Raw genomic sequence first — 15,061 nt, forward strand, 5'->3', positions numbered from 1 at the left:
GGAGCTCAAATTTGGGTTCCACTTTATAAGAAAAAAAAAAAGGAAGGCAAAGTTTGCCTAAATGGAATGTTTTCTTACTTTCACCTCTGCCTACCCACCCCTGCAAAAAAAAAAAGAAAAAAATTATGGGATGTTTGTGGGAGAGGTTCTCTTTACCATAACATCTTTTATAGGAAAAAATACTTAATATATTTTTTTAACTTAAAAAAAACAAAATCCTTCCTACATCTTCACTTATCGAAGGACTTAGCTTTCCTTCTGACATTGTTAGAAAGTGTCAGGGCGCCTGGGTGGCTCAGGCAATTAAGCATCTGCCTTCAGCTCAGGTCATGATCTCAGGCTCCTTGCTCAGTGGGAGCCTGCTTCTCCCTCTCCCTCTACTGCACCCCGCTGCTTGTTCTCTCTCTCTCTCTCTCTCTCTGTCAAATGAATAAATAAAATCTTTAAAAAAAAAGAAAAGAAAGAAAAAAGAAGTGTCTCCAACAGCCTATTGTGGGACATTCATGTTAAATGCCGATAATGTTGGAGGTGTTAAACAGCTTTATGTTCTTCCTCCACAAGTGCAAAATCCAGAACACACGTGGAAGGATTTTAGATTTAGTAAAAGGAAAGAAGACCATGAGCTGGAGACGGTGCAGGAGGATGAAGCACTGTCTGAAGGGGCCTGAAGGGGGCAAGGCACCAAACCAAAGCCAGTAGGGAGTGCCTGGCAAAATAAACTAGGGGGGCCCTCACTCAGGGTGAGGCCTGAGAGGTACACAAGCCAGGCCTGCACAGCATAGAGCAGCTTTCACGCTGGACGTGAAAGGGCAGAACGTGATCAGGCCTGAATGGATTCAAAGGGGGCAAGTGCACAAGCTGGGTCAAGCTCAGAGGGCATGGCACAGGCGCTGACAAAAGTTGAAGGAAGGAGTGTGAGGAGATAGAATCTGTAGGATGTGGTGACTGATTGGATATTTGAGGGGAAATTAGTGAGGCAAGTGTCAACAGTGGATCCTGGGTTTCTCTTCAATAAACATTCTGGACTGATTTGCCTTTGTTCTGGTCACGCCCCTATGCGGCATCTCCTCAACTCCTAATTCATAAAGCTTATATTACAATTCAATATATTAGTATTTTTTTTCTCTCTGGATGTCTTATCTTCATAAATCTTCATAGCAAGATTATGATCTTCTGAAGGACTTGAGGTGTTATCTTTTATTTCTCTAAAGAGTCTCCCTCTTCAAGATTTCAACCAAAGGAAAGAAAGTGGCAGATCCACCACCTAAATGATCTGGCCACCCAAGGACTGTTGATAGTTGGGGGTCATGACACCACCAGTCAACACATCCTGGTAAGAAGGTCAATATGCCAATCATCTCAAAGTCCACCCTCTGTGAGGATCATCTCGCCCATGTTGCTAGGGCTCTGTTGATTCATGTCGGGGAGAATGCCCTCATTATAACGAGAAGAGGTTGCGTAGAGTTGGTACGAGGAGCAAAGCCCATAGGCACTAGATTATATCCAGTAGTTACACAGCCCCCCATTGACTCAGGGTCAAAACAGAGTTGTGCCCTTGATCTGAACTTCACTGGACCTTCCTTTTACTAAGGCAGATGACAAGCAGGTAAAGAGCATGTGGGAGGCAGAGGGGATTCCAACGGAGCCCATATTCAGGAAGTAAATGATCCTTTTTAATGGAGACAGTATCTGGTAGGAAGTCAAACCCTCAAAAGCAGCTGTGAGGAAGATTTTATACTTGAGAGTGTATCGCAAATCAGGATATAATGTTTTAGTATTAGATAATATCTATTTTTTCAAATTGCCCATATTTTTAAAAATCAACTTACTGGCAACAATAACAGCAGCTATTTATGCTGCCAAAAAGAAAAAAATCCTTACGTGCAATTAAAATTACAAGATAATTGGGAGCTATTAGGCTCCCTACAATACCTCCTACAATAAATCATCTTGAACTTTCAGCTTCTGGTTACCAAGACCTTAGGAGAATATGCAGGAAATATCTTGGGGATTTAGCTCCCAACTTGAATAAAAAAGTCCACAACTGACCTTAATACTAAATACATAGTTACTAAGAAAATTTTAAATAACCATGTTAACCAACTGCTCTTCTATATTACTACAAATGGAACAAGTCACTTAAGCGATTACACATAGTGCTATCGTTAAAATACTCCTACTAGGGAATTCTTAAGGGGTTAACTTTTGCAGTGATCAGGTATTTACAAGTCCTTTTTTTTTCCTTTCCCCTTCTGTCCCAAAATGTTCAGAATCCAGAAGACAGGGCCTTTGGGAACGAGGACAGCACTTTATCTTCAATCAATAATATGCCTGGTTGACATTAGAGAGCAGCCAGATTGGATAAACTCCTCCTGTTGTTAATGATTCAGTGATTAAGACATGGCCAAGTTCCTCGATGCAGAAAGGAGGGCTGTGGGTCAGCCAGTGGTGAGGAAGGGCAGCTTCAGGCCTGGGAATCAGTGCTATTAAACTTGACTCCGGCTGGAAGCCCACAGCTGCAAGCACTGGGTAAGTGCCATGGGCAACATGCAAGGACCAGGAACTCTTTCTCTGACCACCTCACCTCCATTCACCTGGGTACTGTGAGGTACCTCCTCACACCGTGGCCATAGGATCTTTCTGAAAACACACATCTGATTCAGTTTCTCCACAGCTTAAATACTTCAATGGTTCCCCTTTGCCCACAGGGTAAAGTCCCTAACTCTTCAACAGGGGTTCACAAGGCCCTTCCTTCGGCAGTGCGCCCCCCCACCCCACCCCCATCCCTCTTGCCACTCCTCAGTGTTACTCCATGGTGTTTGCAATCCCTGAGCTCTGCATGCATTTCCCCTCCTGTCCTTTCCCCTCTGCGTGGAACACACTCTACTCCCTTCCCCTAGCCTACTTCTATTTGTCCCCCACCTTTTTCTTTTTTTTAATTATGAGATGTTTCATGGGATTGCATGAAACACATATCGAGAATTATAAGAATTACTTCACAAGGGGTGCCCGAGTGGCTCAGTTGGTTAAGGGTCCGGCTTTGGATCTCAGCTCAGGTCTTAATCTCAGGGTCGTGAGTTCAAGCCGCACAACGGGCTCCATGCTGGGCGTGGAGCCGACTTAAAAAAAAAAAAAGAATTATTTCACAAGCATCTCAGAAGCCCACATCCCAGAATCTTCTTCCCTGCCTCTCTAGAAGCACAACCCCTCTCGTCCCCACTTTCCTTGGTTTCCTTTCTGGTCTTACCATCTTTGGATGCATTCCCCAAGCAGGAGCCCATTTCTGCCCGCTTCCTGAATGTTGTGTGAGTGCCTCACATTTTCTCCCCTCAAAATCATGTTTAGGAGATTCATCCAAGTCATAGGGTGTAGTTGTCGCTCACTTATTTTTATCCCTGAAACTACTACAGCTAAACCACTGTCTATCTGTTCTGCTAGGAGAACATGGTTGTTTCCTTACAAAGAGTACCAACAGGAACATTTTGCACGTGCAGACCAGTGCATATATGTACACGTGCAAAGAATGGAATGCTCTCTCCCAGGGTATGCAAACCCCAAGCTCTTCTATATAATGCCAAGCAGTTCCTCAAAGTGCTGCTACCAGCAGGCACTTCTCCAGTGGTATATGTCAATTTGCTTTCCTCTGCTCACATCTCAGTTTCGACCACTGCCTGGCAGAAAGCCTTCCCTAAACTTGAAAATCTGGATCAGGTGCACTTCCTCTGTACTCTTCTAGCAACTGTGCTTACTCCATCATCCCATGAACCACGCCTTGTTGCATGCACAGGACAGAAGTGCAAAGATCCTGCTCAGATTCCTAGCTGCTGGCCCTCTGGATCCATTGCTCTATTATCACTGAGGCCACATGTCCCCCAGGCTGCTCCCAGTCAAGGATGGAGCACAGTGAAGGTACAAATTCAGGTTCATTTCTATTATACCCAGGACTCCTCTGATAGGTGATTTGGGCTCAAGGAGTTCCCAGTGACCTGACCCAACCTTTCCCAGTGACCTGACCAAACCTTTCTTGGAATTGTCCTGCAGTGTGAGACTCTCTCTCCCTTCCCCATCTCCAGCACAGATGTCAGATCTGCAATGCAGTCTTCTCCCCACCTTCTCCACTTCCCTCCTTTTGTCCTTCACAGGCATTTCCTCCAAGGAGTCTCTTACATGTCTGATCCTGTCTTGGTGTCTGCTTCTTAGAGAGCCGGAACTAATAAAATGTCATCTCCTCTTTACCTTGTGGCCTTAACAATGAATACATAAATTCTCAAAAAATAAACCTTTGTACCCCCAGCACCAAACAGAGGGACTGATATGTAATAGATGCTGAGTAAATACCAGAGAATAAATGAATAAATAAATAAATGCAAGGCCCATTCCATATGAACGTGTTTCTGGTGTCATCTTGAAGGCAGAAGAAAACTGCTTGGCCCAACTCTGATACTTCCCTTCTTTCCATGGGCCTACAGGCTCTACTTCCTACTTAAAAGATATGGCCAGTGTACAATGATGGACAAAGAAACTAAGATTTCACTTCCTTTCCATGAGGGAAGAGCAAAGTCTCCCATTAGGTCATTGGCTTAGGAACACGCTCACTGGCTCCTCATTCCATAGTTCAGAAGCTTCTGACCACAACTCCAACCTACCAGGCTTGTGAAAATTCTAGTCACTGCCAGTGGCAAAGAGAAGGGGCCTATGGTAAGTGGCCTCTAAGATGGTCTCCTATGATCCCCACCTATTGGCATTACACTTTATATAATTCCCTGTCCTCCAGTGTGAGCCAGATTTAAAGACCTCTAAGGAATTGAATACAGAAGAAGTGATAGGATATAACTTCTGAGTTGACATTATAAAAAGATTTGGTCTTCTATTATATAGTCTCAGTGGTAGAGTGGAGAAGACACTGGGTTGAAAGTCAGAAGACCTTAGTGTAATCTTTGTCTTGAGGGCCCTGGCCAAGTCATTTTAATCTCTTTACATTTTAGGTTCTTTATCCATTAAGTGGGTTAGGTAATTCTGAACTAATGACCATGATTGCTTTGTGTAGGAAATAAAAGCCAACTTTTACTACATGTTGCTCTACATATCTTTTTTGTATCAATGCACTTAATGCTCACAGCAGTTCTTGGGGTGAATACTGTTATCATCCTCATTTCATACAATGGAATACTACTCAGCAATACTAAGAAGTCAACTACTGACATGTTCAGCAATATGGATGAACCTCATTTATGCTGAGTGAAAGCAGCCAGATCACCCCTCAAAAAAAAAAAACTGAATTATTCCATTCATATGAAATTCTAGAAAATTTGAACTATAGTGACACAAAACAAATCACTGGTTGCTTGAGGTATAAGTGAAGAAGAGGGATTATAAAGGGGTGTGAAGAAACATTTAGGGATAATGGATATTTTTATTATCTTGATTAGAGCAATAATTTCATGGATGCATACATATGTCAAAACTTATCAAATTATATACTTGAAGTACGTGCAATTTATTAGGTATCAATTATAGCTCAATAAAGCTGTAAAAAATATAAATCACATCATTATTATACTCAAGAATGTCATTTTCGGTCATTGTTCTAATATACCTCTACTCACATCTTCCCCTGTTTCCCCTTCCTCAAATTCCTGAATAAGAGGTCAAGACCACACTCACCTCTGGTATTCATATCAATTAAGAAAAAAATGTCCATGTGGAAAGAATTTTAAGTTCTGCAGAAGACGCAAAGATGGATAAGAAATAGTCCATGTCTTTAAGAAGTTATAATCTACATAGGCAGAGATGATATAAGTATGTTTATTTTTTAATGTTTTTATATAAGTATGTCTAAAACTAAGTCATCTAACAGGGTTTAAATATCAGTTCTAAAAAATAGAAAGTATATAGAAGGAGAGTGATTAACTGCCTGATGAAGAGTATAGGCAAAAATTTCCAAAGACGCATGACTTTGGGCTAAGATGGCTTGGGAATGTTTCATGTAGGTTGTGGGATTTGAGCTGGAATGTGAGGAATGGATAACATTTAGATAGATGGGAGCAGAAAAGAAGATAAACACAAGATGTTTTGGTGGGGTCAGAGGATGGTGACATTGAGTGAATAAGTTTGACAGGAGGAAAGGTGTCTGTAGAAGACTCACAGGAACTTAACTTTACAAAAGTGGGACCAGAGTTGGAAGGTCTTGAATACCAGGTAGAGAGTCTAAACCCTTGGCCTTTATTTCATTTGAACAACAAGAAGGTAGGGAGCCTTTCATTGTTGGAATCATTTGGTGAAGAGTGTATGAGCATATATGAGGAATGTGGAAAGGAGATAACTTTGCTGAATGGACAAGTCCCTCCCAATCCTGAGACACTGGTCACAGAATCGTGGACTTTGAAAGCATCATGAGAGGTAGCACTGGAAATTTGTCCCGTAGTATCTGGGCTCTTTTTGGAGGTGGTGCCTGACTTCCATGACAGAGTCAACAGGGACAGATTTTCCACTATTCTACCATGTTCAGTCAGCAAATGGAAAATGATCCCATGTGCCACCATCAGACTCTCTCTCATGATTTTGAGTCCTGAGTGAATGACTCAGTGACATGAGGAACTGTTAGAGGTCATTCATCATGCTCACCAGACCTTTCTCAATGGCTTTGGTTATGCTTCCTGCTAACCAGTCCTCCAGAGTATTCTTGGTTCCTGGCCAGTACACTGGACTCTGGTCAATTCTGAGATTCCCCCAAATATTATTCCAATAAATTTCATTTTTGCCTAAGATTTTAGAGTCTGTTTATACTGCTTGAAGCCAACAACCTGGACTGATGTAGAACTCTTTAGATCTTAGTGCTTCGGTTCCCTACATAAACCTGTTGGCCTTAGTTCAGCCACCTTGGATCCATATGGAACAAGTCTGTCCTCTCTTCCACATGAACTCTTCCTATGTCCAAAGACAGCTCTCTGGCCTATCCTAACCCTTTCTTTCCCTAGGCTAAATGCCCCGGGTTCCTTTGGGCACTCATCATCTCATGTGGGCTAGATTGCTTCACCAACCTGGACTGTTTTTCCAAGGGTGCTCAGCTGTTCACATTCAGACCTTGGTGACCTGATAAACATTTGTTGAATGATGGCTACAATACCTCTTGTAGGAAACAGTCATTCATTTTTGTTTTTCCATGCAAAGGCAATGTTACAGTAGGGTTCTGGTTCAGCTACTGAAATAAAAGTCAAAACAACAGTGACTTAAATAAGATGGTTTATTACATGGAAAGTTCTAAATGTAGATAGGGCTGGGGATCCAGGCTCTTTCCAGCTTGTTGCTATCCATTTGTATCCATTTATAACATATGGTTTCCATCTTGTGCTCTCGCATGGCCATTCCTGCTTCTAGAACCAGGAGCAGGAAGGAAAGGGAAGATAAAAGTCTTGCAACATTCCTTTTAAAAGGTGTTCCAGAAGTTTTACCCATCACCTCTACTTATTTCCATGAGTTGGAACTTAATCCTATAGCTTTGTCTTTCCTTCCAAGAAAGACTGGGAAATGTAGGTTCAGCTGGGAGAGGATGTGAACTAGCAGTTTCTACCATAGACCATATAACGCAATTTGGGTATCTTCCAATAGAACACTCCAATACAATGAGATGTTATACAAGTCACAAGTGGTTTATTGACTGTAACTTTCTTATATTCAATATTGAGTATTTTACAAGTGATTATCAGGCTAGAGTTACATTAAGAATTGAGTTTTAGGTAAATTCAACTTCATGGATTTACCAGGGCACGTGCCTTGGACTAGTCCCTATTCTTATAACCCAGAAGTCAGATCTACAATGAAAAGTTCTTCTAACTGAGACAACCAAGCAGCCATTTCTTTTGAAACCAAAACCAACAAGTTTGCTTCACACGATGAGTTTAATATATTTTTACACATATTAGATAGTATTCTTTTGGTTACAAATAATAGAAACTGACCCTAGTTTGTTTATATGGAAGGGATGAATTATTAGAAGTGTGCCAGCTATATATCAGGACTCAAGGCAATGTGTAGCTGACTGGGCCTCTGGAACAGACTAAAATTAGGATGCTCTCCATCTTTTGTTCCTGTCTTGCCCATCAGCTTAATTCTTCTTTCTCCGAAAGGACCCTTTTTCTCTGTTCTCCAGTCTGCACAGTAGTCAATGGCTATTCCTAGATTCTTGGTCTACCCAGAATCCGTCTAGCCACCCAGAGATAGCCTGAGGCTCTCCTTCAATTGGCACATTTATTAGCCTTGGTTGGGTTAGTGGTCCATGTTGACCAACCAGCGAAGTCTAAAGACTAGGTCAAATCTTATCATTATGACAGCGAGGAGCTACCTCTGAGCCCTGCAGATTTGGGGGGTTACAGGTAGATAGAAATACTTTGCAGCAAAGGGGAGGCTAGACAGGCATCTCAATAGGTATATCCTCCACCCATGCATACATGGAGCGTTGTCATAAGCGGAATGAAGTTTAAAAATGTGGCTACGAAGTCTATGACACTCAGACTAGAAACATGATACCGTGAGGTTGAGGGAGAAACCATTTCCTCCTTAAGACTGTTTTGGTTATAACTGAAACCCATCCTAAAGTTCTAAAGCATGTCACCTGAGATTTTTAATATGTGAAGAAGGCTTTCATGTGCAGAGGATCACCTGCAGTTACTTGTCTTAATTACTACTCAAGTTGTTAACGTTGTAATGTTTTTTAAATACCTTATTTTTTTAGTGCAATTTTAAGTTCACAGCAAAAGTGAGGAGAAGGTACAGAGATTTCCCATAAGCCCCTCCTGCCCCCACATTTGCACGGCCTCCACCACTCTCCACATCACATGCCATAGTACATTTGTACCTGCATTGACACATCATGGCCCAAAGTCCATAGTCTACATGGACATAGCTCACTCCCGGTGTTGTAAGTTCTGTGGGTTTGGACAAATGTATAATGACATGTATCTACTATCAAGTAGCATACAGAGTATTTTCACTTCCCTAAAAATCCTCTATGCTCCATTTATTCATCCTTCCCTCCTTCCTAACCCCTGTCAATCATTGGTTTTTTTAGTGTCTCCATGAATTTGCCTTTTCCAGAATGTCATATAATTAGAAAAATACGATATGTAGCCTTTGTAGATACAACACAAAAAGCACAATCCATGAAAGAAAGAACAACCTGGTTTAAAAATAGGCTAAGGACCTTTTCACAACACCTTTGGCACCAGAACACAGGTGTCATGAAAACCACCACTAATCTTAACCAAAATGGGAAAGGAAAAGACTCATGTCAACATCATCATCATTGGACATGTAGATGCAGGCAAGTCCACCACTACTGGTCATCTGATCTACAAATGTGATGGGATCAACCAAAGAACTATCAAAAAGTTTAAGAAGGAGGCTGCTGAGGTGGGAAAGGGCTCCTTCAAGTATGCCTGGGTCTTAGATAAACTGAAAGTTGAACGTGAATGTGGTATCACCACTGATATCTTCCTGAGGAAATTTGAGACCAGCGAGTATTACATGACCATCATTGATGCCCTAGGACACCAAGACTTTATCAAAAACGTGACTACAGGCACATCTTGGGCTGACTGTGCTGTCCCAATTGTTGCTGCTGGTATTGGTGAATTTGAAGCAGGTATCTCTGAGAATGGGCAGGCCAATGAGTATGCCCTTCTGGCTTACACACTGGATGTGAAACAACTAACTGTTGATGTTAACAAAATGGATTCCACTAAGCCACCCTATAGCCAGAAGAGATACCAGGAAATCATTAAGGAAGTCAGCACCTACATTAAGAAACTTGGCTACAACCCTGACAGAGTAGCATTTATGCCAGTTTCTGGTTGGAATGGTGACAACATGCTGGAGCCAAGTGCTAATGTGCCTTGGTTTGAGGGATGGAAAGTCACCATAAAGATGGCAAAGCCAGTGGAATCATGCTGCTTGAAGCTCTGGATGGCATTCTGCCATCAACTTGTCCAACTGACAAGCCCTTGTGTCTGCCCCTCTAGGACATCTACAAAATGGGTAGGCTGAGTGGAGACTGGAGTTCTTAAACCTGGCATGGGGGTCACCTTTGCTCCAGTCAATGTTACAACTGAAGTCAAGTGTGTTAAAATGCACTATGAAGCTTTGAGTGAGGCTCTTCCTGGGGACAATGTGGGCTTCAATGTCAAGAACATATCTGTCAGAGGGCACCTGGGTGGCTCAGTTGGTTAAGCGACTGCCTTCGGCTCAGGTCATGATCCCGGAGTCCCGGGATCGAGTCCCGCATCGGGCTCCCTGCTCGACAGGGAGTCTGCTTCTCCCTCTGACCCTCCCCCACTCATGTACACTCTCTCTCTCTCTCTCTCTCTCTCATTCTCACTCTCTCAAAATAAATAAATAAATCTTTAAAAAAAAAAAAAGAACATATCTGTCAGAGACGGTCAGCATGGCAATGTGGCTCATGACAGCAAAAATGACCCACCCATGGAAGCAGCTGGTTTCATGGCTCAAGTTATTATCCTGAACCATCCAGGCCACATGAGTGGTGTTTATGCCCCTGTGCTGGATTGTTACACAGCTCACATTGCTTGCAAGTTTGCTCAGCTGAAGGAGATTGATTGTTCTGGAAAAAAGCTGGAAGATGGCCCCACATTCTTGAAATCTGGTGATGCTGCCATCATTGATATGGTTCCTGGCACTTTGAGGGCTTCTCTAACTATCCTCTTTGGGGCCGTTTTGCTGTTTGTGACATGAGACAGACAGTTGCTGTGGGTGTCATCAAAGCAGTGGACAAGAAGGCAGCTGGAGCTGGCAAGGTCACCAAGTCTGCCCAGAAAGCTCAGAAGGCTAAGCAAATATTATCCCAAATACCTGCCACCCCAGTCATAAGCAGTGGTGGGAGAACATCAGAACTGTTTGTGTCAATTGGCCATTTAAGTTTAATAGTAAAAGACTGGCTAATGATAACAGTGCATTGTAAAAGCTTCAGAAGGAAAGGAGAATGTTTTGTGGACCATTTTGTGTGTGTGTGTGTGTGTGTGTGTGTGGCAGTTTTAAGTTACTAGTTTTTTTAAATGAGTACATTTTAATGGAAACAACTTGACCAAAAATCTGTCACCGAATTTTGAGACCCATTATAACAAAAGTTTAATGAGAAAACTATGTCTTCTTTTGGCCAACACTGTAACCTCATATTGTACTATTCAGGTAAAAGATTAGAGTCGCCCATAACCTATTTCTGGTGTTATCTTATGCTGAAACTCAGAATTTGGGTTAACATTTTTTCTCCTGGTGGGAATTTTTTGTGTTTTTTTTCACCTTGCCTAAGGGAAATAAATCATCTGTTTAAGTACATAGTAAAAAGCTATGGGGACACCTTGGTGACTTAGTCTGCCTTTGGCTCAGGTCATGATCCCATGGTCCTAGGGTCGAGCCCCACAACAGGCTCCCTGCTCGGCGGGGAGTCTGCTTCTCCCTCTCCCTCTGCTTGCTGCTCCCCCTGCTTGTACTCTTTCTCTGTCAAATAAATAAATAAAAATCTTAAAAAAAAAAATCTATGGGGAAAGGGGATCTGTTGGTGCAACACATCATAGCTTAGAACAGATAGGCAAAGAGTAACACCATAAAATAGTTTATAAAAAGGTTAAATTCTGTAATACTAAAGTCAATATGTTGCATGTAAAATTTTGTATTCTACCAACATTGAGTAAATTTGTTGATACAAAAAAAAATGGGCCAAACACTTTAACAGATACTTTACCAAAGAAGATACATACGTGGCTGAGCATATGAAAAGATTCTCCACATCATGCATCATCAGGGACATGCAAATTAAAACAATAATGGGATATTGCTCCACACTTATTAGAATGGTCAAAATCCAGAACACTGACAACACCAAATGTTGGTGAGGATGTGGAGCAGCAGGAACTCTCATTTAACACTGATGGGAATGCAAAATGGTACAGCCACTTTGAAAGACAGTTTGGCAATTTCTTATAAAACTAAACATACTCTTACCATATGATCCAGCAATCATGCTCCTTGGTATTTACCCAGCACGTGGATGTTAATAACAGCTTTATTCATAATTGCCAAAATTTGGAAGCAATCAAGATGTTCTTCAGCAGGGAATAGATAAAGAAACCATAGTATATCCAAAAACTGGAATATTATACAGCAATGAAAAGAAATGAGCTATCAAGGCATGAATAGACATGAAGGAAATTTAAATGCATATTCCTAAGTAAAAGAGGCCAATCTGAAAAGTTGCAATATTTAAAAACCCGGGTTCTTCCAAAGCCTTTATGTTTAATTCACAAATCTTACCCTTATTTATATCTAGTAATTTTTATGTAAAAATAATATTAATCACTTTCATTTTTTGTCTGATTAACGTCAAATTGACAAAGTTTAAGTAGTAAGTCCTCCTAAGTAATTAGCTCTATTTAGGAACTTATTATTTAATTCGCTAAAACACTTTAAGTGCATTTAAAATTAAAATATATGTTTCTCTAAAATACTTGAAACATCCAATGTGGCAAACTAAAACTGACAAGTGAAATCTTTCTAAGCCTTTCAGTAATTATTAAAATTTCATAAACCTAGTGAATGAGATTTCTTAAGATTCATGGTGGATGACTACCAAATGTTTTCTAGTGTTAATTCTCCCTTCTTTGCCTTTAGTTAAAACCTCTGTGCTTCAGCTGGACATATGTCCGCCCAACAATAGATTACATTTTGCAGCCATCTGTGACCACGTGACTAAGTTAGGGCCAGTGGGATGTGAGTAGATATGATGTATGCTACAACCAGATCATCACCTTTAAGACACTTGCAGTGGACCCACTTTTTTCCCACTTCCTTTGGATGTGGTGGTGACCCAGTATCAACCATGCTGATGAAGATAACACAGGCAGAGCCAAAGGAGAATAGGAACCCATTCCCTGGAAGACCTCACATAGCGAAGCTGCTTGGCCGCAGCTCTGAACCACTCACTTCTGACTTCTTTCATCTTTGAGTGGTTGTACTTTGGAGTTAGACTGTACCCTAAAAGGCCACATTCAAAGACTTCCTACAAACGTAATTGATTATATCTTCTTAAACATTTCCAATTGAAACTGCAAGTCCAATATGCCAGGTTCTCTAATATGTTAGATTTTCTTTAATGTTTCAAGTTCTCTATTTTTATTTATTTTTTTAGAGGTGGGGGTAGAGGGGGAGAGGGAATCTTAAGCAGGCTCCACACCCAGCATGGAGCCCGATGCAGGGCTCCATCTCACAACCCTGAGATCATGACCTGAGCTGAAATCGAGTTGGATGCTTAACCAACTGAGCCACCCAGGCACCCCTGTTTCAAGTTCTTTAAATAACACACAGATTATAATGATGATTCAACACTTGGTGCTGAAGTTACCATGAAAGGAATGCCATATTTCATGGGCTCTAAGATGCCTTCAATTAGGGCGCCTGGGTGGCTCAGTTGGTTAAGCGACTGCCTTCGGCTCAGGTCATGATCCTGGAGTCCCGGGATCGAGTCCTGCATCGGGCTCCCTGCTCGGCAGGGAGTCTGCTTCTCCCTCTGACCCTCCCGACCCTCCCCCCTCTCATGCTCTCTCTCTGTCTCTCTCTCTCAAATAAATAAATAAAATCTTTAAAAAAAAAAAGATGCCTTCAATTATAAGATATAACATTATTTTAATGATACCACCATTCATAATTGTTTGATGCCATTGATTGCAGAATGCATTCCAAATTCCAAGATGTTAAGATTGACAAAATGTAGCCATATTCTGATTTTGATTCAGCTCACCATCAATAGTGATCTGCACATTTTCCTAGGGTTGCAAAGTCACTTACCCAACCAAGAGGAGGTGATTTACTGTCATAGGCTAACTGAGTCTAGTAGTGGAAGATTTTAAAGTAGTTACAGATTCAAGTTCTTGGTAGGGAAGTGAAGATGGCACCTGGATGTGGGTGCTTGGTATGTCCAGAATGATCCTACCTGAGCAGTTGTGAAGACCAGTTGGAATATTAGAGTTGGAATCTGTCTACCCTGTCAAGAGGGAGCTCTGTGTCCACACCTTTCACCTGGGATCTAGTTTCCTAACGGGGGCTCATGTGTTTTCTGGGTGGCTTTCAAGTTTCTCCTTTAACCTATTTTTATTGAAGCTTCTTTCAACTTCTTATCACCTGATTTGAGTAGGCATACCCTGTATATACATCCAGGCTCATGCCCATACATACATACAACAGACTGCAGCCAATCTCTTTGCTGTAAGATTAGGGTTCTTTGAATGCTGTCTATAACTCCCTTTTTATGGTTTATATTTTTGCCTATCTCACTGACCATCATTCCATAATTATTGCAGTGGAAAGGCAAAAACAGGGATTTATTGCAGGACTCCAGACTATATCCTAGAATCCAGGGACAGGATGTGCTCCTGGGGCTCCTGAGGAACTAGATGTGACATTTTTGGTTTCTCTGGGACTACATGGATCTGTCTCTGCTCTGCTCATGAAGTGTCTGATCCTGCCTCCCCCTTCACTCTGCCCCATCTTGTCTCTCAGAGACAAGTGCTCTTTGTTTCCCATGCCCACTGTGGTAGATGGCTGGCCCATAGCATGGAATGCCCTGAGGACAAACATGCTGAGTTCAAGTGACCATCAACACTGACCCTCATGTCTCATTTGAAATCCACCTTGAATCCAAGATAGTGCAGCCATGAAATGCAAATGCTTAGTCCTCAGGAAAGAGCTGTCCTGGGGAGCTGCAGGCTGCTTGGAGTGAAGTAGAGCTCGGTGCTTAAGGATATGGAGCCAAGGGCGCCTGGGTGGCTCAGTTGGTTAAGCGACTGCCTTCGGCTCAGGTCATGATCCTGGAATCCCTGGATCGAGTCCCGCATCGGGCTCCCTGCTCGGCAGGGAGTCTGCTTCTCCCTCTGACTCTCCCCCCCCTCATGTGCTCTCTCTCATTCTCTCTCTCTCTCTCAAATAAATAAATAAAATCTTTAAAAAAAAAAAAAAGGATATGGAGCCAAAGCCAGACCACCTGGATCCAAACCCAAGT

The sequence above is a fragment of the Mirounga angustirostris genome, unplaced genomic scaffold (genome assembly GCF_029215605.1).
Source record: "Mirounga angustirostris isolate CCGP_5_RB_7025 unplaced genomic scaffold, mMirAng1.0.hap1 SCAF_1, whole genome shotgun sequence".
Classification (NCBI taxonomy): Eukaryota; Metazoa; Chordata; class Mammalia; order Carnivora; family Phocidae; genus Mirounga; species Mirounga angustirostris.